The 23750-nt window shown below is 46.7% G+C and overlaps 1 protein-coding gene and 1 pseudogene across 1 annotated transcript in view; one reads left to right on the top strand and one right to left on the bottom strand.

Annotated features, from left to right (window-relative positions):
* Nucleotides 1-3951, bottom strand: part of LOC138504639 (protein Mpv17-like) — a 48685-nt pseudogene extending 44734 nt beyond the window's left edge.
* Nucleotides 1-23750, top strand: part of HSD17B12 (hydroxysteroid 17-beta dehydrogenase 12) — a 1764331-nt gene that overhangs the window by 1507331 nt on the left and 233250 nt on the right. The gene's annotated exons all lie outside the window — the stretch shown is intronic.

The following is a 23750-nucleotide window of genomic DNA, read 5'->3' as shown; positions in this document are numbered from 1 at the left end:
CCAACTCCAAGACTGGTTAGTATCATTGGACCTTCAGGATGCTTACTTTCATATGCCAATCCGCCTCAAGCACATAAAGTACCTGAGTTTCGCGGTTGGTGGCTCTCACTATCAGTTTTGAGTTCTGCCATTCGGGTTGACCTCCGCCCGAGGGTTTTCACCAAACTGATGGCGGTGGTGGCAGCCAGTCTCAGGAGAGGGGGATTCATGTCTACCCCTACCTGGACGATTGGTTGATCAGGGCTCGTTCCCCCGAGCAAGCTCAGGAACATCTCTCAATCACCTGCCACTCCCTTCACAAACTGGGCTTCTCCCTCAATTACAAGAAGTCCCATATGGTACCATTCCAAAGACTCCAATTTATCGGAGCAGTCCCTGGATACTTCATCGGGGAAAGCTTCGCCTCCTGAGCTGAGAGCTCACCACATTTTGCAGATGGTAGCAAAGTTCCGAAATGCCCAGCTTCTGCCGGCCTTAGATTTTCTGAGGTTGCTCGGCCTCGTGGCATCCTGCATTTTTCTGGTGCCAGAGGCCCGATTGAGATCCCTTCAATGGGCCCTCAGGACTCGGGGGTCCTAATTCTCTGGGAATATGTTGGATCGTCTGCAAATTCCAAGCACAGTTGCCCAGGACCTTCTATGTTGGGCTTGCAATGACAATATTCTTAGGGGAAAATCTTTTTGGCAACCATGTCCGGAGATAACGGTAGTGACAGACGCCTCACTCACGGGGTGGGGCGCCCACACCAACGATCTGACAATCAGCGGTCTTTGGTCTTCATCAGAGTCCAAACTACACATCAACCTTTTGGAGCTGAGGGCAATCAGACTAGCGCTGACGGCCTTTCGGCCCTCTGCACGGGGAAGGAATGTCCTGATAATGACGGACAACACAGTGGCCATGTACTACCTGAACAAGAGAGGAGGAGTAGGGATACAACCACTGTGCAGAGAGGCAATACAGCGCTGGTTCTGGGTAATACAAGAAGGAATCTCTGTCGGCAGTTCACCTAGCCGCAGAGCAGAACACAGCGGCGGACGCTTTGAGCAGGCAGAGCACAGAATCCCCCAAGTGGGAACTAGCTCAGAAAGTCCTTAAAGAGATCTTCACCCTTTGGGGAACCCCTCAGGTGGATCTTTTCGCAACCTCAGTCCACTGAAAGTGCGATCAGTACTGCTCAAGGGAATTTCCCACAAGAGGAGCTCTAGGAGACGCGTTCATAGTAGACTGGGAATTTCCACTTCTTTACGCGTTTCCCCCAGTCCCGGTAATTCCTTACCAAATCAGGAGGTTGAGAAAGTTCCAGAAACCAATTGATCCTAATTGCCCCGGATTGGGCCAGGAGGATGTGGTACCCGACCTTCTGAACATGTACATCTGCCCTCCAATACGTCTTTCACAAAGAGAGTATCTTCTCTCGCAAGAGGAAGGTAGAGTTCTCCATCCTAAGGTCAAGACACTCAACCTTCACGCATGGTTTCTGAGAGGTTGAGAAATAAGGATTGGGACTTCCTGCATGATGTAATGGAGATTTTTCCTTTCGGCCAGAAGGCCAGCAACTAAATCTCTAACAGTGGTGTTGGAATAAATTCAGTAACTGGTGCAAATATAAGAATGTGGACCCTTTTCAATGTGGCATTCATATAGTGCTATCTTTTCCATTACATCTGGCCAATCTGGGGCTCCACATTGGGACAATAAAGGGATATTTGGCAGCGCTTTCTATATTAAAGTGCTTCTCGGAAGAGGTTTCCTATTTTAAGATTCCTTTTGATTATTCCGTTTTTGAAGTGGCTCACAAATGTGTACCCCCCAATATCTTTTCATGTCCCTACTTGGGATTTGAATCTTGTGTTGAAATTCCTAACTTGTATACCTTTTGAGCATCTACATTCCTGTCCTTTAAGGCTTTTAACACTCAAAACTGTCCTTCTTGTGGCCTTATCAGCCCACAAGGTAAGTGAATTGCAGGCTCGCTCATGCAAGCCTCTGTATATTACCTTTTACAAGGATAAGGTGGTACTTGGAGTTAAACCTTCTTTCTTGCCGAAAGTAGTTTCTGACTTTCATTTGTCACAAAAAATCACACTTCCAACCTTCTAGCCGCCTCCTCATTTGGGAGAGGAGAGGTTGCACAGACTGGACCCAAAAAGGGCTGTGAGTTTTTATATATCAAGCATGACAAAATTGCACCAGGATGGCCAACTTTTTGTGGGTTAAACCGGCCATAAACTGGGATTAGCAGTGACAAAACAAACTACCATAGCCAAAGTAATCCAGCGGGATATAGAGTGCTACAGATTAGCTGGGAAAGACCCACCGGAAGGGCTACGTGCCCATTTGACAAGGGGTATGGCTACTTCCGCGGCTCTGAAGAGGGGAGTCCCTGTAATTTATATTTGTTGAGCTGCAACATGGGCATCAATCCACACCTTTGTTAAGCATTAATGCTTAGATGCCTCTTCTTCCCAGGAAGGTCTGTTTGCAAAAGCTGTACTTCACTCCATACATGATAAAAAATAATTGGTACTCCCACCTCCCAAATTTACTACTGCTATGGGAGTCTATCATAGATGAGGAATACATGGGAGGACACAATCCATTCGAAGAACAAGTTACTTATCAACTGTAACGTTCTTTTGACTGGGTGTTCATCCCACATATTCCTCATCGCCCCTCCCCTCTTACCCCGCAGTACAGTTAACGTTAGTTACACTTCTCGTTCAGGAGAAGCTTACAGTCTGAGGCACGCCTGGGTGTTCCTCGAATCATATCACGTAAAAACGGAACTGAAGCCAACGGGCGCGGCACGAGCTACTTATACAACTGGTGACGTCGACACGCTACGGAGACCGTTGAAGGACATCAATGCCATGACCTCGTGCACAGCACCCTCTGCTGAAATGTTTTTGCCGAAGCGGCGAAGCTAGTGAGATCCGAATATCGTAGATAGTCACTGGAGGAACATCCAGTCGAAAGAACGTTACAGTTGGTAAGTAATTTGTTGTTCTTTCATGGAATTTCTCCACTTCCTCATTCTCCACTTCCTCATGCAGGAATGGCATGAAACCATAGAGACATATTACAGGATTACAGCACAAATAGCCACTCCGTTATCTGTTCCTGTCTGTGTAGCTGATTTGTAGTTTTACTCAGAGAGGCATACATAGATGTTGAACTCCCAAACACATTGCAGACTTAAAGATTTAAACAGTGCTTTGTTAAGTAGGGTAGGCGGTTCAGGGTAACTGAAGAAAAGGGAATAAACAAAATCCTCACCCTGTTAGTGCTTTAAGGAAGGCAGGAGGGGATGGGTTAGTGTAATCATAGTAGTTGTAGTCTAGTTAATGACCACCTTTAAAAAGGCTGCAGACTATTTCAAAATGGAGAAATGTGAGTTGGAACAAGATTCAGATTCATGGACAAGATCCTTAATGAAAAGACACAAATCGGGCAATACATCCCGCTATTGGAGTCGGTCACGATAAGAATTAGTCCCTCTCGCCCTCCGTCATTCACAAAAGCAGACAATCCTTGCATAGAAAAAAGGTTTAATCAATCAATTAAGGCGCAAACCGCTTACGTATTTCCTGATTGCCAAAATAATTTTACATTCACATGAGACAGTCTGTCTACCTTAATTCGGGCAGCCGTCACTGGAGTTTGACCACAATCCTATTCGTATTTTGAATGTACGTATTTGGGCTCTGTCTCCAACATTGCACTCACAAGCTTCCGTAAGGCTGCGGAAGTCAGCTGATATGGTAAAGGCGTCCCCAAGAACTCCTCCTCTTTATCAGGCGATGCAGAAGGAACCTTTCCCCCATTTAACTTATTGACATCTTGCCTTTTCACTTGCTTGTACCACTCCTTTCCTTCTAGCCCTCTTTTTATAGACCTGATACATTTCTCGGGTTTCGATCCCATCAATGTCTTCCTGCGGCACTCCATCTTTTAGTAGTGCCAAAAACATATCCTTTCTGGATACTCGGGAATCTCGGCTATCAAACCTCCTTCCAGGGGTGGTCTGTCACTATGCCCCTATCTTTGTCTTTCTTCGGCCTTATCCCATTCCCACAGATCTGCCAATTGCTGGATAGCATCCACCACTTCATCCAATGCCTTACCAGTCATCTCCACCAGCAAAGTCATAATTACATTTTTGTACGCCAGAAGAGCAGTTCGAATAATGGTATTTCGGGCTGAGCCCATAATGCTACTACCCCATATGTTTGAGCGTCTCAACATGAATGGCTTCTTTCATGGCATGTTCTCTCAGCCTCTGAATCTCCTCTCTCAATGGGTACCAAAGGGGCAGTGCTCCCTTCGGGAAGAGGTAGGATTTATACCAGTCCACAACTTGTTGTGTATGTTACTAAACTCAAGGTCTCCACTGTGAAACACACTATAGAGTGTTAGGGAGAATTCTCATTTATGGCTAATTTCCCTTACCTAGTGAGTCCCTCAGCAGCTTTGCTGGATTTCTGGGGTTTATTTTTTCCACCTGGTAAGAGCGTGAGCCTTTTTTCCCCACTCTTAGTGTATTTTTTGTGTATGTTTTACTTGTTGTGCTCATGGGCTATGTGGAGTGTCACCAACTCCCTAGGCATCATCTTTTTATTTGTGTGTCACACAGCACCTTTAGGGCAGTGACACAGAGATGTCTTTTAGACTTCCCTTGTGAACTCCATTTCTGGGGATGACTACTGTCCCCCAGAAACATGTAAAGTCACCATTGGCTTTACTAGTCCTTTTAAAATACAGATCCAGTACAAGCCATCTTACAATGGAATACTGGATGGGAATATCTTTCCCCTGTCCTTCTGTAACTCAAGGGGCACTTTGTGTCCCCCTTCCCGACTCGACATGGCTGGTGGCAGTGGTAACTGTCATTTTTACACAGATTTCCGTGTTAGTGTTCTGGCTGTGGTGACAGATATGAACATAAAACCCGCTACCCCATATCATTTTTATCGTGGGTCCTAGCGTGGTCTTTCGCCATTTCGTGTTGGAAATGTCTTTCTTGTTTGCTTTTCGCGCTAAACCAGGTTTGGTTTCCTTGTGCGCCGTCATTTGGCGGGCATCTGCAAAGAAGCCCTCCTTTGGCATCTGGGTGTCTAGGTGGGCTGAATGTGAGGGAGGGGTTTAGTAACCCTCTGCACAGGGTCTCCTTGGAGACCCAAGTTGCACTTTGTGTCGATTGGCTGAGGTGGTTGTCCGGGCTGAACAACTCCCCTTGTGTGATTGACAGCCAGGCTCTGTGAATGGGGGATTTTGGCATAAAAGGCAGGACTCTTGGGCTGGAAGTCAGAGTCGCCACTGGGAATACAAGAATCGAAGAGAAGTGGAGAAGACAGCTGCTGCATCTCCTGGATCCCGGTGAAGCCCTGCTGCAGTCCTGAGCTATCTACCCTTCAACGACAGAGAAGATCCAGTCCGGAGTCCTCTTCCCTTGAGCCTGGTGGGATCAACCAGCTCACCTTCCACAGACAGAGAATCCTCTTCTGGGTCGAAATCGCTGCACTGAGCTGTAGTGGTCCGGATAGCCATCAGAAGACTTTCCGAAGGCTTGTCCTTTTATTCCTTCCGTCTTATAACTTTTGCTTCCCGTTGACAATATCCAGTACTCCTGGCAACCTTAGTCTTCAACTATTCTAACTGTGTGATCCTCGACAACAGAGCCCCTGCTCCATTTGACACTAGCGCAGGCCTATTGACTTTTATCTGCCTCTTAGAAAACGTCCTCTGATTCTATTGTCTTGACAAAAGTATTGCCTATGATTTTTATCCATTATTCCCTTGTTTTAATTCTATGTGCTAAGTGTGTTTGACTTCGGGTGCATTTCTTCTCGTGTGTATGCTTTATTTTCGTAAAACCAAACTGTCATTACTGTCAAAAAGTGATTGCGTATTAACCCACGGTAACATCTTTGTTTCGAAACACTGGTCTGTCAAATCCTAATGTACTTGCCTTGAATTGACCTGAACAAGAGGAATTGGTTGTGTGTAGTATATTTAGAGTGTGGTTTTCTTTAATAGAAGTGAAGTGTTTTGTGAACAGATGGTTTAAAAATAAATGTACTTATATTTTTTAACCAGAAACCTTGAGTCAGTGTTTGCTTGAGTCACAGTAATTGTAGCCCTTTGTATAATCCCTATTACTGCTCATTTGCTCTTGAGATAAGTCTAGCTGCTCAGCCATCGCTACCACTTTACTGTGTAGTACAGGCTTGTACCAAAGGTGAAATTGTACTATCACTTGTAGTCTTAATTGTATAAAGTGTTCCCTAAGGGTACTGCAAATGATTCTACCTAACATAGACGTAGCCACTTATATTGAAGAAAATAACATCCATTTGTGTGCTATAACAGAAACTTGGGGTTACTTAACCTAGCCATACTAGAAGGTTATGGGATGATACGACAAGATAGGGTGGACGGTAGAGAAGGGGCCGGGGGGTTGCGCTGATTTTTAAATCTTCACTTACCATCTGGGAAATCAGCAGACACATCATGGGTGGTGTAGAGTCTTTACATGTGAAAATTGACCTCCATGCTGAATCGACCATGAATGTGCTTTTAATTTCTCCAGCATTGGATCTTTCATGGATTCACATGCTGTCAATATTCCTCGTCAGGCTGATAAACCTTTAACTTTAACGTAGCGTTTTCCTATGGAAAACTTCAACACTTTAGTGTCCTATCGACATTCTTTTTGTGTGCTTTAGGCTACACCAATAGGACGTCCAATATAAACCCCGCCCCGTGGCTTCCCTTCAGATTTCAACCGTCTCTAAACAGTTGGGATCACCCCTGTGTTTCTCTTCGTGTTTTGCACGTGCTTTTCATATCCGACCAGTATGTCACCTGTGGCCCAGAAAAAATCGCTGTTTATGCCTTTTTCTACCTCCGGCCTAAAGAATGTCTTTGAGGGGCATGGCCATACGGACTTTCTCTACTGTCTGTACTCCCATCATTCGGCGGATGCCTGCGAGATATGCCAGGGGCTTTCGCAGAAGACTTTGAAAGACTGTAACCGCCGGCTCATCTGTTGTCTAAAGAGGGCACAAACCCGGCTTCAGAAGTGGGTTCGGCCTGGGAGAGCCAGTCTTTGGTGAGGGCGGATAAGGCCTCTGAGCATCGACAGACATCGTCGTTGGAACCCCCCCTCCCCCCCGCTAAGAAGCATCGGACGGAGTTGCCTATGTCGGAGGTGGAGAGAGGTAGCAAGTCATCTACATCCAGGACGCATCTGGTGCAGCACTGAAGCACTGGTCCAGTTCGTCTTCCAAGAAGCCTGTTTTGCAGGTGAAGGCTACGACCGTGGAGACCGCGGTTCCGATGATGAGAGTAGTGTCGACGGATGTTCCCCCGTTTACGGTGGCGGTTCCATCTGCTTTTCCGTCGACGGTGATGTCATCAGCTCTGTCCGCGTCTGTGACTGATGGTGGTCCGCTGTTTGCGTCGATGCAGATGGATTCGGAAGGCTTGTTGCCGACGGGTTTGGCCGCGGCAGTCTGCTGGCTTTGGGCCCTTGCGTCCTGCGGACATTCTGCAACAGGAACCAGCTGCGTATTCTTATTCCTCGGGAATGGAGGAACAAGAGCCGCTTTTTGATCCGTCCACTCTGGGTCTGCAAGGTGCAGGCCCGTCGAGTGGGGTGGGAGGCTGGGCCACCCCTTTACCCGTTGGTGGACCCTCAGTCCCTGCTTTCCTTGCAGGTATTAAATATGCTCCAGTCATTGTTGGGGCAACCGGATGCGAGGCTTCCTTCGAGTCTGTCGTCTCCTGGGGTTGGAAGGGTGCCTGGTGAGGCCCATAGGAAGTCTCCTCTGGTGTGGTTGCCGTTGCCGGTGGGGTTGGACAGTCCTCCTCATCCAGGGAGTAGCCTGATTCAGATCCAGAGAGTGCGCTGCATGATACCCTGTCGGCGGTGTCTTCGTCGCCAACGAGGGACGATGCCTGGGACACGGTTCCTGAGGTCGAGCAGCCCAGTAGCCCGGCGCAACCATCTTCGCGGAATGTTGGGGCATTCCACCCCATGATGGCGAAAGCGTGTCAGTAGCTTGGTCTGGCTCCTGAGAAAAAACGTAAGGACTGCTTTCTCTTCGACCATATGGGAAAGCGACGGAAGGAGCTCTTCTCGGTTTCCGATTCTCGGCCACGTGTGGCATGAGGGCTTGCGAACGATGCGCCACCTGTTTTCTGAACCAGCGGTAAGGGACGTCTGGAGAAAAGAATTAAAGGCTCCTGGGTTCACCCCCAGATGTCTCGTGTCGCAGCCCACGCTGGAGTCGGTGATTTTGGCGGCTGCTAGCCGTAAGGCCAGAAGCCAACACAAGTGTGTTACGCCCCCAGACAGTGAAGCCATAAAACAAAACTCATTTGGGAAGAAAGTCCTCGCGGTGGAGGCTACCACAGTGAAAGCTGCAAATCCCTCAGCCATTATTGCCAGATATGATCGGGAGATGTGGCACAGGTTAGCCCTGATTCTTGATTATCTCCCGGGCTTTTCGTGGAGCCTCTGGTAATGCCAGGTTTGCCTCCTCCCGAGATCGAAGTTACGGGCGCACCAGCTACTCGTCTCAAGGCTACAGGTGCTCGATCCAGTCTGCTCAGAAGAGCAGAGACTTTCACGCTCAGCGCAAGAAAGGTTCACAAGCCTCGGCTGCTAAAGGGAGGCAGTCAAAGTTTCAACAATGACTGCCATATGGGCAATCTGCTGGAGGGCAGGGTGGCGAACCAGGTCGACGAGTGGCGACTTAGAATTTCAGATGAAGGCCTATTCTAGATCTTTGGTCACTAAACAATCTGCAATGCCTGAAGTTCACGATTCTCACACCTCAGGATGTCATCCACTCAGGGAACCGGGCGAGTTGCTGGCGTCCTTCGAGCTGCAAGACGCCTACTTTCACATCCCGATGAGGCGAAAACACAGCAAGTTCCTTCCTTTTGTGGTTGGGGAGGATCATTCCCAGTTCTGTGTCCTCCCATTTGGCCTGAAGTCAATCTCCCAGGACATTTACGAAGTGTCTGGTTCCAGTGGCTGACTTCCTCCACAGGGAAGGCCATCATGTGTACCCCTAACTGGACGATTCGTTGGTAAGGGATCTGTCGCCGGAGCGGACAAGGGAGTCTCTCATGGCGAACATGGGCTTGTTACAACGGCTGGTATTCGCCGTCAACTTCAAAAAATCCTATCTGATGCCGTCCAGGGAATTGGTGTTTCTAGGGCGCAGTTTCTTACCCAGGACAATCTGGCAAAGCGTTCCAGCGAAAGAGTGGTGAAGTTGCGGTACAAAGCTGGCGAGTGGGGCCATGGTACAGTGGTCTCGGTCTGAAGTTACATGTCGCTGTTGGGGGGCCCTGGCGTCGTGTATTGCTCGCCATCCAAATTGCTGCCTGTTCTTGAGACCAGTGCAGGAATTCCTCACGGACAGGTGGTCGCAGAGTCGAGGATTGTGGTCGGACAAACAGGTTGTCAACGGGGGGAGTTGGTGGAAGCCCTTCGGTGGTGGACTTGCACAGACAATCTCGTACAGGGCATGCCCCTGCTGGCAACGCAGTTTCAGTTCACGATCGTGGCAGACGCTTCCTAGATATGGTGAGGGGGTGCACCTCGACAAGTCGCAGGTACGGGGCCTATGGTCTCGGGAGAAGACTTCACTTTTGTCATTGTGCTCCAGTTGAGAGCAGTGCACTGGGCTCTGAAGTAGTTTATCCCTCGCATTCGAGGAGTAGTGGTGAGGGTGTTGACGGACAAGACCACCACAATGTTTTATTTGAGGAAGTAGGGTGGCACGCATTCACGGGTCCTCTCAAAGGAGGCTCAGGCGGTCTGGCATTGGTCTCTGGCTCAAGGGATCCAAATTGTAGCTTTTCATCTGCCGGGGGTGCTGAATGTTCAGACGGACACGCTCAGCAGGGACGTCGGTCAGCTGCACGAGTGGCGGCTGATGACAAACCAGGTGGCAAGGCTCTTTCCGAAGATGGGGGGGGGGTCTCCCCCGATAGACTTGTTCTCCCCAATGAAAAACAAACAGTGTCCGGAGTTTGCCAGCAGAGGGTCTCATCCGGAGTCAATGGGGGACGTGTTCTCGTTCCCATGGACGGGCCTCTTTGTGTATGCGTTTCCCCCTTTTTCCACTGATTCGAAGAACGGTCCAGTGGGTGGGAAAGTACCGGTGCAGGGTGATCTTGTCTGCCTGGGCCAGAACAGGGCTATCGTGGTTTTCGGATCTCCTTCACCTAGTGATGAAAGATCAATTTCGTCTAGGGGCGCACCAGCATCTTCTGTCTCAGGACGAGGGCAGAGTGTGGCATCATGATCCAGCATCTATCAGCCTGGCTGCGTGGCTCCTGGCCACTCAGAGTTCGGTCATCTAGGTATCTCCCAGGAGTGTCGTCGGATCTTGGACGCAGCAAGGGCTCCTTCTACCAATGGTTCGTATGGTCATAAATGGGCAAGATTCTGTGCCTGATGTGAGGGTCACCCAGGGATATAGCCATTGGAAGTCTCTCCGGCCCAGGTTCTCCCGTACTTGTTACATCTTGCGCAAGGTGGCCTGGCGTGATCATCCATCAAGGTGCATTTGGCAGCGATTTCTAGGTTCACAAGAAGGCGCCATGCTACTCCACTGTTTAGTGATTGCTTGGTTAAGCATTTTCTGAAAGGCCTGTTTCGGACATTTCCCCCGGAAAAGAGGTTTGCACCGTTGTGGAGCCTTAATGTGGTTCTCTCTGATGAAACCTCAGTTTGAACCCATGTCGACGGCTTCCTTGAAGTTCCTCTCGTGGAAAGTTGCATTTTTGGTGGTGATTACCTCGGCCAGACAGTGTCTGAGTTGCAGGCACTAGTCATTGACTCGCCTTATCTGAGATTTATGAGGGACAAGGTTCTCCTAGCTACTAATCCAAACTTTATCCCGAAAGTACCGTCAGCATTTCACAAACTTGCTTCTATTGCTTTACCCTCGTTCTTTACTAATGCGTCCACGTCTGCAGAAAAAGGCCTGTATTCTCTGAACGTTAAGAGGGCGCTAAAATGTTACTTGAACCGTACTCAAGACTTCCGGAGGTCGAAGCTGCCGTTTGTGGCGTTTGGTCCTTCCAACAAGGGTTGGTCTATTTCCAAGCAAGGACTTTCCTGTTGGGTCTCGTCTACAATTTCATTTGGTCATGCAAAGGCTGACAAGCCTTTGAGGGGCACTCCAAAGGCCCATCTACACGGTCCACAGCGTCATCTGCTGCGCTATGGTCTGGTATACCGCTCGTGGACATTTGCCAGGCGGCTTCATGGGCAGTGCAGCATGCTTCACCAGCCACTAATGTATGGGGCAGCAACATGTGGAAGATATGCAGGTGGGACGGGCAGTCCTCCAACGCCTGTTTCAGTAAGGTAGGCCCCGCAGCTTCGGGGGTGTTCTATTTTACTGTCACTTGCTGGGTTTTTGTTCTCATGCATGTTAATGGATGTTCTTGTTTGGTTTGCCTGTGATGCACCACCACACATTGGTTTTACTGCTATCTAATCTATTCACAGCATGTGAATCCATGAAAGATCCAATGCTGGAGAAGGGAGTAGTTTCTTACCTGTAACTCCATTTCTCCAGCATTGGTATCTTTCATGGATTCACATGTGCCCGCCGGCCACCCCTGCTGGCAAACCTTGGTTCTGGTTTCCTCTTTATTTATTTGAATTTAAAAGCGCCCAGCAGCCCAGAGGCATTGTGACGCTTGTTACAAAAAGTTCACTTAGAATTTTCTTTCACTTAACAGGTTTAGGGCAAACATTAGAGAGCAGTAGTACAAAATCAATGACATTGTTAAAGGGCGTTCCGCGGTTACAGAGGAACAGAGTTTGAGACAATATGTTCGGCGTTCTAGTTGAAAAGTTCAGTCTTCAGCATTTTTCTGAACACTGTGAGGGATTCTTCGTTTCTTAAACTGCAGGGGAGGGCGTTCCAGGCTTTTGGGGCAAGAACTTGTAAGCTAGTGCCACCAGCTTTGGCTCTGTTAAAAGCTGGAACTGAGTAGGTGCGAGTACTGGTCTCGTTTTGGTCTGTGGGCTGGAGCCTGGTGTATTCTTTCTGCTAGGTAGGCTGGGGCAGTGTGAGAGAGGCCCCTGTGAGTGATTGTGAGGGCCTTGAATGTTATGCATTCTTTGATGGGGAGCCAGTGGGCATCTTTTCTCGCCTGGGAGATGTGATCTCTCTTCGGGATGCTGAGGGCAGCTCTGAGGGCGTTGTTTTGCGCAGTTTGAAGTCTGTTAATGGTATTGGCGGAGGTGCCTAGGTGTAGAATGTTGCAGTAGTCTAGCTTTGCACCAATGGTGGCTCTGGCGATGTTGAGGCAGTTGTTTGGCGATAGGTGGGATTTCACTGCATTTATGATTATAGTAGTGAGTGCGGCCGATGAAGAGATGGCACTGACTTGCCTTTCCATTGAAAGGGTGGAGACAAGGTATACTCCTAGTGTTTTCACTGCAGCAGATGCAGTGATTAGTGTACTCATTACTGAAGGAGCTGTATTTATCGTCCTAGTTTTTTTAGGGGCCAGTTGGGGCCTACCAGTAGGATTTCTGTTTTTACCCCGTTTAGACATAGGCCATTGGCTGCCATCCAGGCCTGTATGCGAGCATATGTCTTCTGGAGGGTGTTGAGGTCTAGTTCATAGTCCCCTGTTAGGGGGAGAAGGATTTGTGTATCTTTGGCATAGTTGGTAAAGGCTATTCCAAATTCGTCTAGGTCTCCACATCCAATGGGGGGTGGAGAAGCTGAAGCCCCTGGTCAGAAAAGACACTTGTAGCTTGGCCCTCCAGGAAGGTGATCCATGCAGTAACTTCTTTGGAGATGTGAGCAGTGTCAGTGAGGCATTTACACAGGATCTTGTAGTCAACCAAGTCAAAGGCCGCAGAAAGATCCAGAAGTAGGAGTGGTGAGGATTTGCCTTTGTCCATGGCTTCTAGTAATTGATACTTAAGGTCGAGTAGGGCTGATTCAGTGCCATGACGAGGGCGGAAACCAGACGGTCTTTTACCAAGAATGTTGTGTGCTTCCAGGTATGACTGAATCTGTAGATATGCAGCCTTGTCCAAGATTTTCAGCAGGAATGGCACAGTGGTAATTGGACGGTAGTTGCTAGGGGAGTCAGGGTCAAGAGTTTTTTGTTTTAGTAGTAGCCGAACCCAGGCTTCCTTAAGGGCAAGTGGGACATTGCTGGTAGCGAAGGAGGCATTGATGAAGGTGGTGATGAATGGGGCCAGGTCTGTCGCACAATCTTTGACTAAGTTGGCTGGGCATGTGCCACCTTTACATAGCGATGGTTTGATGTGCTTCTTGATCCCTAGGACCTTAAGGATTGTTGCATCCCTAAATGCAAAGGGTTTGGGTGTGTTTGTGTCATGTTGGCTGCTAGCGGACGGGAGGTTTGTGGGGGTTTTAGATGTGGGTGAGGTGGCTTTAGGCAGTTTGTCGATTTGAGTCTTTATCTTCTTTTGGAGGGTTTTAATTTTATCTGGCATGGCATTTTGGATGTTACACCATGTTTCGTTTTTCTCAGTGGGTTGTGTAGTGAAGGGGATGGTTAGCTCATTGTAGGTGGCGAATAGTTCTTTGGATTGGGAGTTGGCTTTCTCAATTCTATGGAATTTCTCTTAATTGGAGGTTAAAATCTGAAGAGAAGCCACAGGGGTGGGGCTATTTATATCAGACTAAGTGTAGAAGTTTTCCATAGCAAAACACGAAGTTAACGTTACCGATGTTTCCCAGCCTAACGATGGGGAATATTCACTTATAGACCTCTGTCTTTGACAAATGATTTTATTACCGCACTGTCTAATCATCTGCTCTCCCTCTTGAAACCCAATGCTAGTGTTTTACTATTGGTTGAATTTAATTATTGGTTGGGCACAAGGCAGATACTCTTGCCTCTGAACTGGAGTTGGCTTTATCAAACATGGACTTCGAGCAAAAGATTTGCATGCCAACCCACTTCCTTGGGCATACCTTGGATTGGGTCTCTACCCTTAATATGATTTCTAAGGACTTTCACCTATCGCCCTGCCTGTGGTCGGATCATTACTTTGTACTCTTTACAATACAGGCAGACTTCCCAAGGAAAATGAAGGGTGGGAGGTCTCAAGGGATCTTAGGAAGAAACCATTAAATGCTTATACTGGAACAATTTGAACCCCTGTTGTGTCCTGTGAGTAGTTTTTTCTTTCACAAATCTTCTTATTTAGCTCCCCTTAAACAGTGAAAGGCTAAGGAAGGAATACAAATAATCAATTAATGGTTCTCTCCGGAGTTGAAAAAACTCAAAACCTCCACTCTGAAATAGTTTTATATGTGGAAATCTAACCCCACTCCAGGAGCATTGGCAGCCTATAAAGGAGCGGGCAAAACATAGCGATCATTGACACAAAGAAAAACTCCCTAGATGCCATAATACATAACGCACAATCTGACATTATAGAGCGCTTTAAGATCTTGAAGGAACAAGAAACTACATCCTCCACTGCTGGTCTGCTAGTAAAGGATGCAACATAGTGTTTGGAATTTCATCAAGCCATGCAGGGCAAGTTGAAAGGCATTAGGGCAGACATAACCCGTAAAAAAGAAAACCAACTCCTGGCCAAAGGCGTGGTTATGATCAAGGCTCATGATAGATGTTCATCCATTCTTCAATTTAATTTCTCTACTATAACGGTCGCTGAGCTGTCTGTAGTAGTGGAACAGCTAAAGGCCACAAAATGCAAAGGCAATCCATGCTCGGCCATTATAATTAAAACTTGTCCTCCCACCTTGCTTGAAGCCATTTGCAAGTTTGTGAATACCTCCCTTATGGAAGGTCAGGCGCGGATGGATCTAAAAAAAGGTGTAACTAGCTATGCTGATGCTGCTTTATATTTCAGCTGCCTTCGACCTGGTGGACCATTGAATTTTGGTCACCAGCTTTTGGGGTAAGTGGCGAATTTCTCACCGACAGCAGCTCACTGGATAGCTTCTTTCTTAACTAACAGGGAGAGCAGAGTATTTCATGAGGAGGCAGAAGCTCCATAAAATATGGTGTTCCGCAGGGCTCGTGTATCCCTCCCTGCCTGTATAATATATTTATGGAACCTTTTTTTGACCTCCTGGAACAAGAAGAGGTTGTGTTCACAAATTATGCGAATGACATGCACTGTGTCACCCCTTTTCTGAAACATGTACAGGACGAAGTTGACCTGAATAGGATGTATGCCCTCATTGAGAGTTGGATGGTGCGGAACAATCTGGCGCTGAATAGAGAAGACGGAGTTGCTGGTTGTTGGCACCCATACTACGTTATCAAAGCTCAGACCATCCTATGAGAGCTTTCAAATAGGTGAAGATAAGATAACCCCTCAAAAGAAGGTAAAAACTTTAGGCGTCCTATTCGATCAACCTTTTAACACTCAGACCAATGCTGAAACAATCGCAAGAGCAATAGTTGGGTCTACCATCGACTACTGTTGTAGCCTGCTTGCTGGGTTGAGTAATACAGATTGTAAAAGGCTGCAGGTGGTTCAAAATGGGGCAGTGCGTGTGGTCACGGGATTAGCCCGAAGAGACCATGTTTCTGCCACAAGACCACTGTAATGGTTCCCGGTTGAGGCCTGGCTGCTTTTCCACCTATTATTACATTCAAATGCAGACGGGGCTTAATGCCCCCTCTATTTGCAAGATCTGCTCACTGAGAAAGTCCATAGGAGAACTCTCATATCTAGTTACCAGCAACAGTTGATGCTTCTGAGGTGCAGGACTGTGAAGGCTGAAATGAGGGCTTTTTTATATCGCAGCACCAGTCTTTGTATAATTCACCTTTGGATCTTAGATGCCAGAAATCCTTATCTTTTTTAGAAGAAGCTGAAAACGATGTTTGTCTGCATCAGCACCTGGGTATCTTTGGGCTCAGGAGTATAATTGAATAGGTCTGGGCAATTGTCATGTCTTTTGTGTTTGCGTCCTGATGCCTACGGGTCAGTGACTTGCGCATTACAAATATATTAAAGTAAAGTACAATTTTTTCTCCTCACTGGGCCAGTCTGATGCCATCGGATACTTGTGATTGCACCCTTGTGCAGCTAACTGTAATAGCCACACTTGGGGTTCGCTCCCATCCTGATCATGAGGTGGTCCTGCATGCAAAGTCTCCTGAATGTTTCCTGTGACGATGGCGGGCACCTTGTGGCCTCTGTCGTTTCCACAAGCAAACCCCTGCGCCGCCATCAAATAATAGAACCATCCATGTCAACAGAGGCTCACCAGCCCTCTATTTTAATAGGTTGATTATCTCCCCAACCTCCTGCTGAGAGTAATCCTCTTGTCGTCATATCCACTAACCCACCTCCTGGATTGTTTGGATTTGGTCCAGGTCTACGTTATTCTAATGATGGCAGGCGCCCTCTTGGTGGCGCAAAAATGGAAATCAAGAGACCTCACTGAAACATGAATGGATGGGCAAGATGTGGAATTTTGCGATTGTGGAGTGGATGTCCTACTCATTGCGAGGAGATCATCAAGGCTTTCTAGCAGATTGGGCAATTGTAATGGAATGTCTCAAGGAAGGGGCGAGGGGGGCCTGGTGCCCGAAAAGAGCAAGCCTGCCGGGACTATTGTAAGGACACAGAACACGTAGTTTAAAAATGCAAGTAGTCGGAGCAAAAAGGGAAGTGAAAGCCAACTGAAAAGGGATCCAAAAGATGGTGCTTCTGGAAAGAGCGGACAGTAGGCGCTTGAGCTTACGATCGGACTGGGGGGACGAGAGGAGGGAGGGGGTTTGTTTGTAATGTTACAACTGGAAAGGTTGATAAAAATGATATGAAAAAAAAGAACTTGCATTTAGCCATAGGGATGTAACGTATACCGTTAACAATACCGTGAACCACTTAATTGAACAATAATAACCGTCATTGTTTATACCGTTATACCGTTCATACCGTTAAGTGTGCTTTTCAATCTGATTTGGAAAGGCTGCAGTAAGCAATTGCTGCACAGTCTTGGTTTTGCACTGTTGGATGTGCCGTCTACCAAGTAGTTTCAGTTGGAGCAGTTTTTAATGCCATTCCATAAACCACACGTGCCTTACACAAAATCAATATGTTAGCAATAGGAAGAATAGATACAGTGCCAAGAAGGAAAAGGGTTTACTTTGGGGTGGCGGCTTTGGGGTTTATATATTTATAATGGATAATGTTCTCTAAACATATGGCAATGGGGGATTTCCCTGGTTCTATCATTGAATTTACATATAAAAAGTCACACTGCGAAATTCACTCATCTCTGTGGGTATTCCCTGCTGCCATACCAAAGGGTAACATGTCAGTGATTACTGAACACCTTTTGGCCCGCAAGTAAACTAAAGGCTGTAACGTAAAAAGAAAGTGCGTGTGTGTGTGTGTGTGTGTATGTGCACAAGCGTATACTACCATCAGCCTCCATTGATCTGTGGCATGCAGGTTATCAAGATGGCAACATGTTCATCTTCACCAGTAGCCAGTGGGGAAGCAAAAAGCCTAAATGACCACTTAAGAAAAGCTTTTCAGTTTGCTTTGCCAGTTGCAGCAGGCCTTCAACCCACCCCCTCCTCTCCACACATGTGTTTGTGTTTGGTGGAAGCAAGGCATTTCAGTGGAAAGTATGTTGAAAAGCCCAATTCTGGCCCTGGGTGCCTGGTTTTGTTTGTGATGATAAATCTGTCAATTTATGACCTTTTAGAAAATATTTGTTAAGATCAGTTAACTCCACCTGCTATACCGCGATAACCATGATATACCGTCATTTGGCAAGAAGGTTATCGTACCGTCATAAAACGAATACCGTGACACCCCTATTTAGCCAATGCGCAGTGAGATAAACTTATTTGCCATGGACAACACTTTGGTTTAGCAGCATGCTCAAAGCCCCTTGTTTTATGGCCAACGTCTTGGTGACTGTTGTGATGCATTGCACGACCCCAACTAACCGCATTTAAGCAGCACAGAAAAGGGTAAAAAAAAATGACGGGCTGCAAGAATAACAAATGCCCAGGTACTTTCCACACCCATAGCAACAATCAAAAGCTGACACCTATGAATATACGCGCACAGTAAGGGACCATATATTTTAAAGTGAAATATACAAATGTAGTTCAATCTACCTTCTCCTTAGATATATGATATGATATATGGCATTTATAATAAGTGTTTCTAGGCATGAGAAGAAGAAGGTGTGTAAGACAAAATAGCATTGGACACCAGAAAAATAACCTGATGAAATCTTCCAATAAATATGTTGGCAAAATATAAAAGTTGCTCGCCTTTTAAACCCAGCAATCTGTAGTGCAATAGTCCATGGAGAAAAAATTCCCAATAAGAAACAAGTGCTTGTGGTCTTGTGGGTAAGCGTCTGCACTGGGAACATGACAACCTGAGTAAAATCCTTGTATCCAAATGCTTGAGCAAGCTTGCCACCCTCAATAAAACCCAAAGGGTTGCGTTTGCCCTCTGAAAAAATGTTACACTGTCCACCCCCATGTGTCCTTTACTGGTGCCCTGAAAAGCAGGCACAATCGGACGCTCACCTGGTCTCTGCGGAGGCGTTGGGGCACGGTTGCAGCCCTTCCGGGAATTAGGCTCCCCCTCGTTTGACTTCTCCCTCTGCACTTATTCTGTGAACTTCAGCAATAGGCAGCTCTGCTCAGGACTGCTCCTGTGAGAATATAAAGGCACGCGAGTATCCCAGTCTGTGATCCAGATCTCCTTCTAGACCCTTCCTACCAGGACGTAATTCCTGCAGGTTGCAGTGCCTCTAGAAGGCTCACATGATTATTATTGTTGATGAGCTCTCCGTCCTGCTACTTCTGGCAGGGGCGCTTGTCTGACTGGGACAGAGTTCCTTCACTGGTCCCTGCACGTGGTAGTCCAGCGACTAATTCAGCTCTCCAGGTGAGTGCTTCTGCTTATCTTTGTCTTTCCCCATCTGTTGCTTTCTGTCTGCTTTCAGCCTACGTTTGCTTTATTTGTATAGTTTACTGTTTTGTTGTTCGCTCTGTCTTTAATGTTCTTTTGCTCTCTCTCGCCGTGTAGGTGGTATTGCGGACCCTGCAGCAGTTGCGGAGCTTGAGATGCAGTCGGAGTGAACGAGGAATGGACCCACGGTGGTCCAGTAACAGGTAAGTGGTCTTCTAGCGCAGTGCGCGTGGTTCAAATGCGGCGCGACTTTAGACTGATGGTTGATGACTTGCCTAACCTTGTCTTTCGTCTTCTTTCACAGGAATCAACTTTGTGGATGAGGAGCGCAGCGTCGGGATCAAGGTCGCTGGGTTCCAGAGGGTGAGTATGCACAGAGGGTGAGTATGCAGATGCGATGATGAGCGCCGGATTCCGGGAGGTGAGTGTGAAGGGGCCCCTGAGGGACCCTCGGATGTGGAAACAAGGCACAATCACCACACACGAACTGATAACGTCAGACATGAGGTTGTATTCCCAAAATCTAGGGTTTACTGCAAAAAACAAATAGTCCCAGTTGGCCAAATGGTCCCACGCCCCGAGACGTGTGTCTAACAGACCTCGGGGGACGCAAGAGACAAATTGTACATCAGTTACATATATACAAAATGAGCATCTCACAATCGGTAATGACACATTCGATGCCGCCCCTAATTCATTCCCATTGAAGTGGAGGCGATGATTGACAATGGTGACGAATATGACATTTTAGATCACCATATTTAGTAACAGTTTGCAATCTCGAATTTACAGACGCTATTCTTGATTTGCGAGAACACAGCGCTTCTGTTTTCATGGGCAAGCTGCGCGTAGGGGGACTGGCACATTCCAGGCCTTACTATCTCCTGGTTTTGATTCACGCTCTAGAGGTCAGCTTGCTCTCCGGGGCTCACAGCGCTCAAAAGGGGGGCCATTAAGAAGAGCATAATTCAAACCCTTTAATATTAGTTTCGTACATTGCTATTCTTTTAAGGAGACTCACTGGAATCCGTGTACTGATAAGAATGCCTTGCTCCACGCTTCCAAGGATATGTGAAGGAGGGAAACAGGCTTTTCTGTCTGGCTTCTCGCGCAATGTTTCAACATGTCTTTAATAACCTTGGACCATTGAAGCGAAATAATATCTACAGCAAAACAGTTTTACATGAGGCAAAAGTGGCGATGTTAAAGAGAAACATAGAGAAAACAAAATGGCGATTCTGGTTACCTTAAAATTGCCACACTCTTGTTAAACCAATAGCTACGTAATAAGTTATGAGCATATATTCTTATACTTTAAATGAGGCGGTTGGTCTTCGGCCAACCAATTATCCTGCATTGCCTTCCGCTCGAGGGGTGTCTACTTTTCTAGAGTGACAAGTGTGCAGGGTAACGCTGGATAACGCTGGAAGGTAACTAAGCTGGTCCAAGTGGCAGTGAGCGTCCTGTTGCATGTGAATGCAAAGTAACGCAAAGCGCTGGCATTGGGGCTACAGCAGCTTATATAGCTGAGCTCCTGAGGCCATGCCCGCCAGTCCTGGCCTGCTTGCCACTCCAGTCTGCGCGTGCAGCCTGAGCCTGGAGAGCCAAACCCAATAGTATGCTTGTGGAAATGCTCCCGAAATAAAAGCATGTTGAAGAGTTCTTATGAATGAAGCGCTCTTGCACCAAAACAAAGCTTTCTTGTTTATATTTTTACATGAGCCAGGCGCCAGGATTTAGTCCAGCCGGGCCCCCTGTGTACATTAGTCCTGTGACCTATTCACCCCATCACTTGGTGTGGTGTCTGTGTTCTTGGGCCAGTGATCATGACACCGCGTCATGGGCAAATACTCATGACTACTCATTATTCTCCCCCCCCCCCCTCCTCCATGTCTGGCTTTCAACAATACTCTGCTTTATAAAGCTAACTTGAAAAGTACACATACCATAGTGTCACTCAAATATATAAATCCATATAGAACTGTTAGGCAAAAAGTGTACAATTGTGGCATTATACCCCCCCATCTCGACTGTGAGACTACGAATACTAGAATGTAATTCAGCAAAAGGCAAATTGTCTGAGTGCAAAACCTTCAGGGACTGACAGTAACACAGATTTAAAAAGAATGTGATCCCACATTGGATCGCCCATCCATGCAGTAACCGGGACGGACCATGCTTAACCTCAAAGCAGGTAAAGGGCTGGCCCGTTACTCTAAGTGCTCTTGTAACTTTGGCTTATTTAATGGGCAACATTGCCTGATGAGGATTGCCCCTTCCTCACTTTGAAGCTAAGCATGGTCTGTCCTGGTTACTGCATGGATGGGAGAGCTGGATGGCAATCGTGTCACTGGCCATGGCCATTGATTTTTTTTTACCCCCGATGTCACCATAGCTTTAAAAATATATTAAAAAAAATAAGAAAACCCCAGCCGCGGATACTGAACTACACATACCCTCGGCTATCCGTAGTCCTTTAAAACCTTGACTATCGGAAAAACGGCTAGAAAAAATGCTTTCCTGCCCCACTAGGCCCTCACCAAGTGCCGCGCTCATCGGTGCCAGCTCCCCCCACTTCCCAGATAGCCTTCTCACCTCCCCTGTCCTCTCCCCCACAACACGCGCTGTTACTGTGGCGCAGTTTGCTTTGAGATGTCGGCTATTCGCGGCTATAGCTGAGGCAACAGAAAGCTTTGTGTTGCAAACTTAGTTTGTAGACCCCCTCCAACACCCATATTTCACTTGGTGAGCTCTAGCCTTCCACCCCCACATCTAGACTGATGGCATTTGCATGTTTTTGACCTGCAAATAGCTTTTTTCTTGCATTTTCCCCTATCCTCGGCTATAACCTCGAATATTGCTTGCATCGAGAAAAAAACAAGATGGTGGGTTTTTCATTTCTGAAAACGATCCTGCAATGCATGATGGGAGATATAACTATCAATTTTTGAGAAGGCCCCCCCCCTCTTCTCCGCCAAATATGTAAATAACTAATGCACAGAATAACCCGAAACCATGCATGGATCGCAAGTCAATGCTATGTGCCCAAGTTGTTTCGTTCCTGGTCCAAATCCATCCAGCGGTTTGGGATGTGCACTTTGGCAATAATTGACCTTGTTTGTCTATTGGAAAATGAATGGGAAGTAGGCTGCAACTTTGGAGAAAACAAATGTCTTCCTAATAACTCTTATTTTGTAATGTATATTTACGACACTTTGCAGTCTGGGTGGCGGGGGCTCGAGTCCCTGATCACTTTAGAAATTTTGGTCCAATCTGTTACTCGAATCAAGTTGTTACTAGAATTTTGAGGGGTTCCTATTTGAGTCCGACTCATATATATAAATAACTGGGACTAACCCTGTTTAGCTTCAAAGTAAGGAAGCTGCCGGCACCCTCAGGCCATGTTGCCTAATAAATGAGCACAAGTTACAAGACCACTTAGAGCAACATGGCAGGCCCTTTTCTCACATTGAAGCTAAGCAGGGTAGGTCCCAGATACTGCATCGGTGGGATAAAGTCCACAGTCTCGGATGCCGGGTGTTTTCTTAGTTTTAAATATCTCATAACACACTAAAATAAACGGCGCCCGCAATATATTATTTTTAAACAGTCCTTTAAAGTATTGCACTTGGAGACCATTCTTTTGCCTTGTGCTGAATTACACTGTGGTATTTGTAGTTTCCCAGTCAAGATGGTGATACAATTGTACACTTTTGGCCTAACCTAGTTTGATAAGGATTTATGTATTTGAGTGACCCTTTGGTATGTGTACTTTTTGAGATTATCTTTATAAAGCAGGGTATTGTTGAAAGCCAGACATGAGGGTGAGGGGAAAGAAGGGGGCAAGTAAGTCATGAGTATTTGCCCACAATGTAGCAAGAGGTTTAGTCTACTAGGGAATTGGTGACTGTGCCTACGTCAGAAACGATGACAAAATTGCTCTCAAATACAGGATCCTCTCCGTTACCAATTTTAAGAAAAACGTACTTTATAATGAAGATTTAAAATGTGAATTTATACTTTTCGAACATCTTCGGTTTGGGAGATATGGGTATTCTTCAAAAAAGATTCACCCTCCTTTTCCACCTCCCTTAAATGGATTTTTGGGAAATAATAAAACGCGCGTTTCTCTATTTTTGTTGAATCTAAATACCAATGTTCATGTCCCTAACATCTTCGTTTTTTGAGAGATGGGTATCCTCATAAAATAAATTCACCCCCGCAACATTTCACGTTCCTTGGTTAAACGGTTTGGGCTGGGCTTTGATGAGTTAGTCAGGATGAGAATAAATATATATATGACACGGCCCGCGGTAGCGACCGTGTAGTTATGGTTAAGTTGCTAAACTCGTAGGAAGATCACTTTTTCGGCGGCTTATAACTTCGCTCCCCCTGGACGAATCCTCACCAAAACTTTGCAAAAAAAAGTATTTGGGCGGCTCTGAATTTTTACGCCAAGTTGGGAGAGGTTTCGTGTGCGGGGGGGAGCTATAGGGGGCCCCAACTTTATTTATTTTTCCCATAGACTGAATGGGGAAAAACTTTGCACACGGCTACAGGTCGAACAGCTGGACGGATTTGCACCAAATTTAAGATAGAAAGTGTGCTTTTGTGTGTTCGTTGGAAATCGGACCAGTAAATTTGTTACAAAACACTGAAATGCACGTTCCAAAAAAATGTGCGATATCTGGTTCCGCACCGCAGACCCATTGCCCTGTTTGATCCGTGGACCGAAGTGTCATTGGATCGCGGTATGGCATGGTGTCGGAGAAGTTTGTAC

The sequence above is a fragment of the Ambystoma mexicanum genome, chromosome 11, assembly GCF_040938575.1.
Source record: "Ambystoma mexicanum isolate Mex_15411 chromosome 11, UKY_AmexF1_1, whole genome shotgun sequence".
Taxonomy (NCBI): Eukaryota; Metazoa; Chordata; class Amphibia; order Caudata; family Ambystomatidae; genus Ambystoma; species Ambystoma mexicanum.
This window is presented reverse-complemented; position numbering and strand designations above follow the sequence as displayed.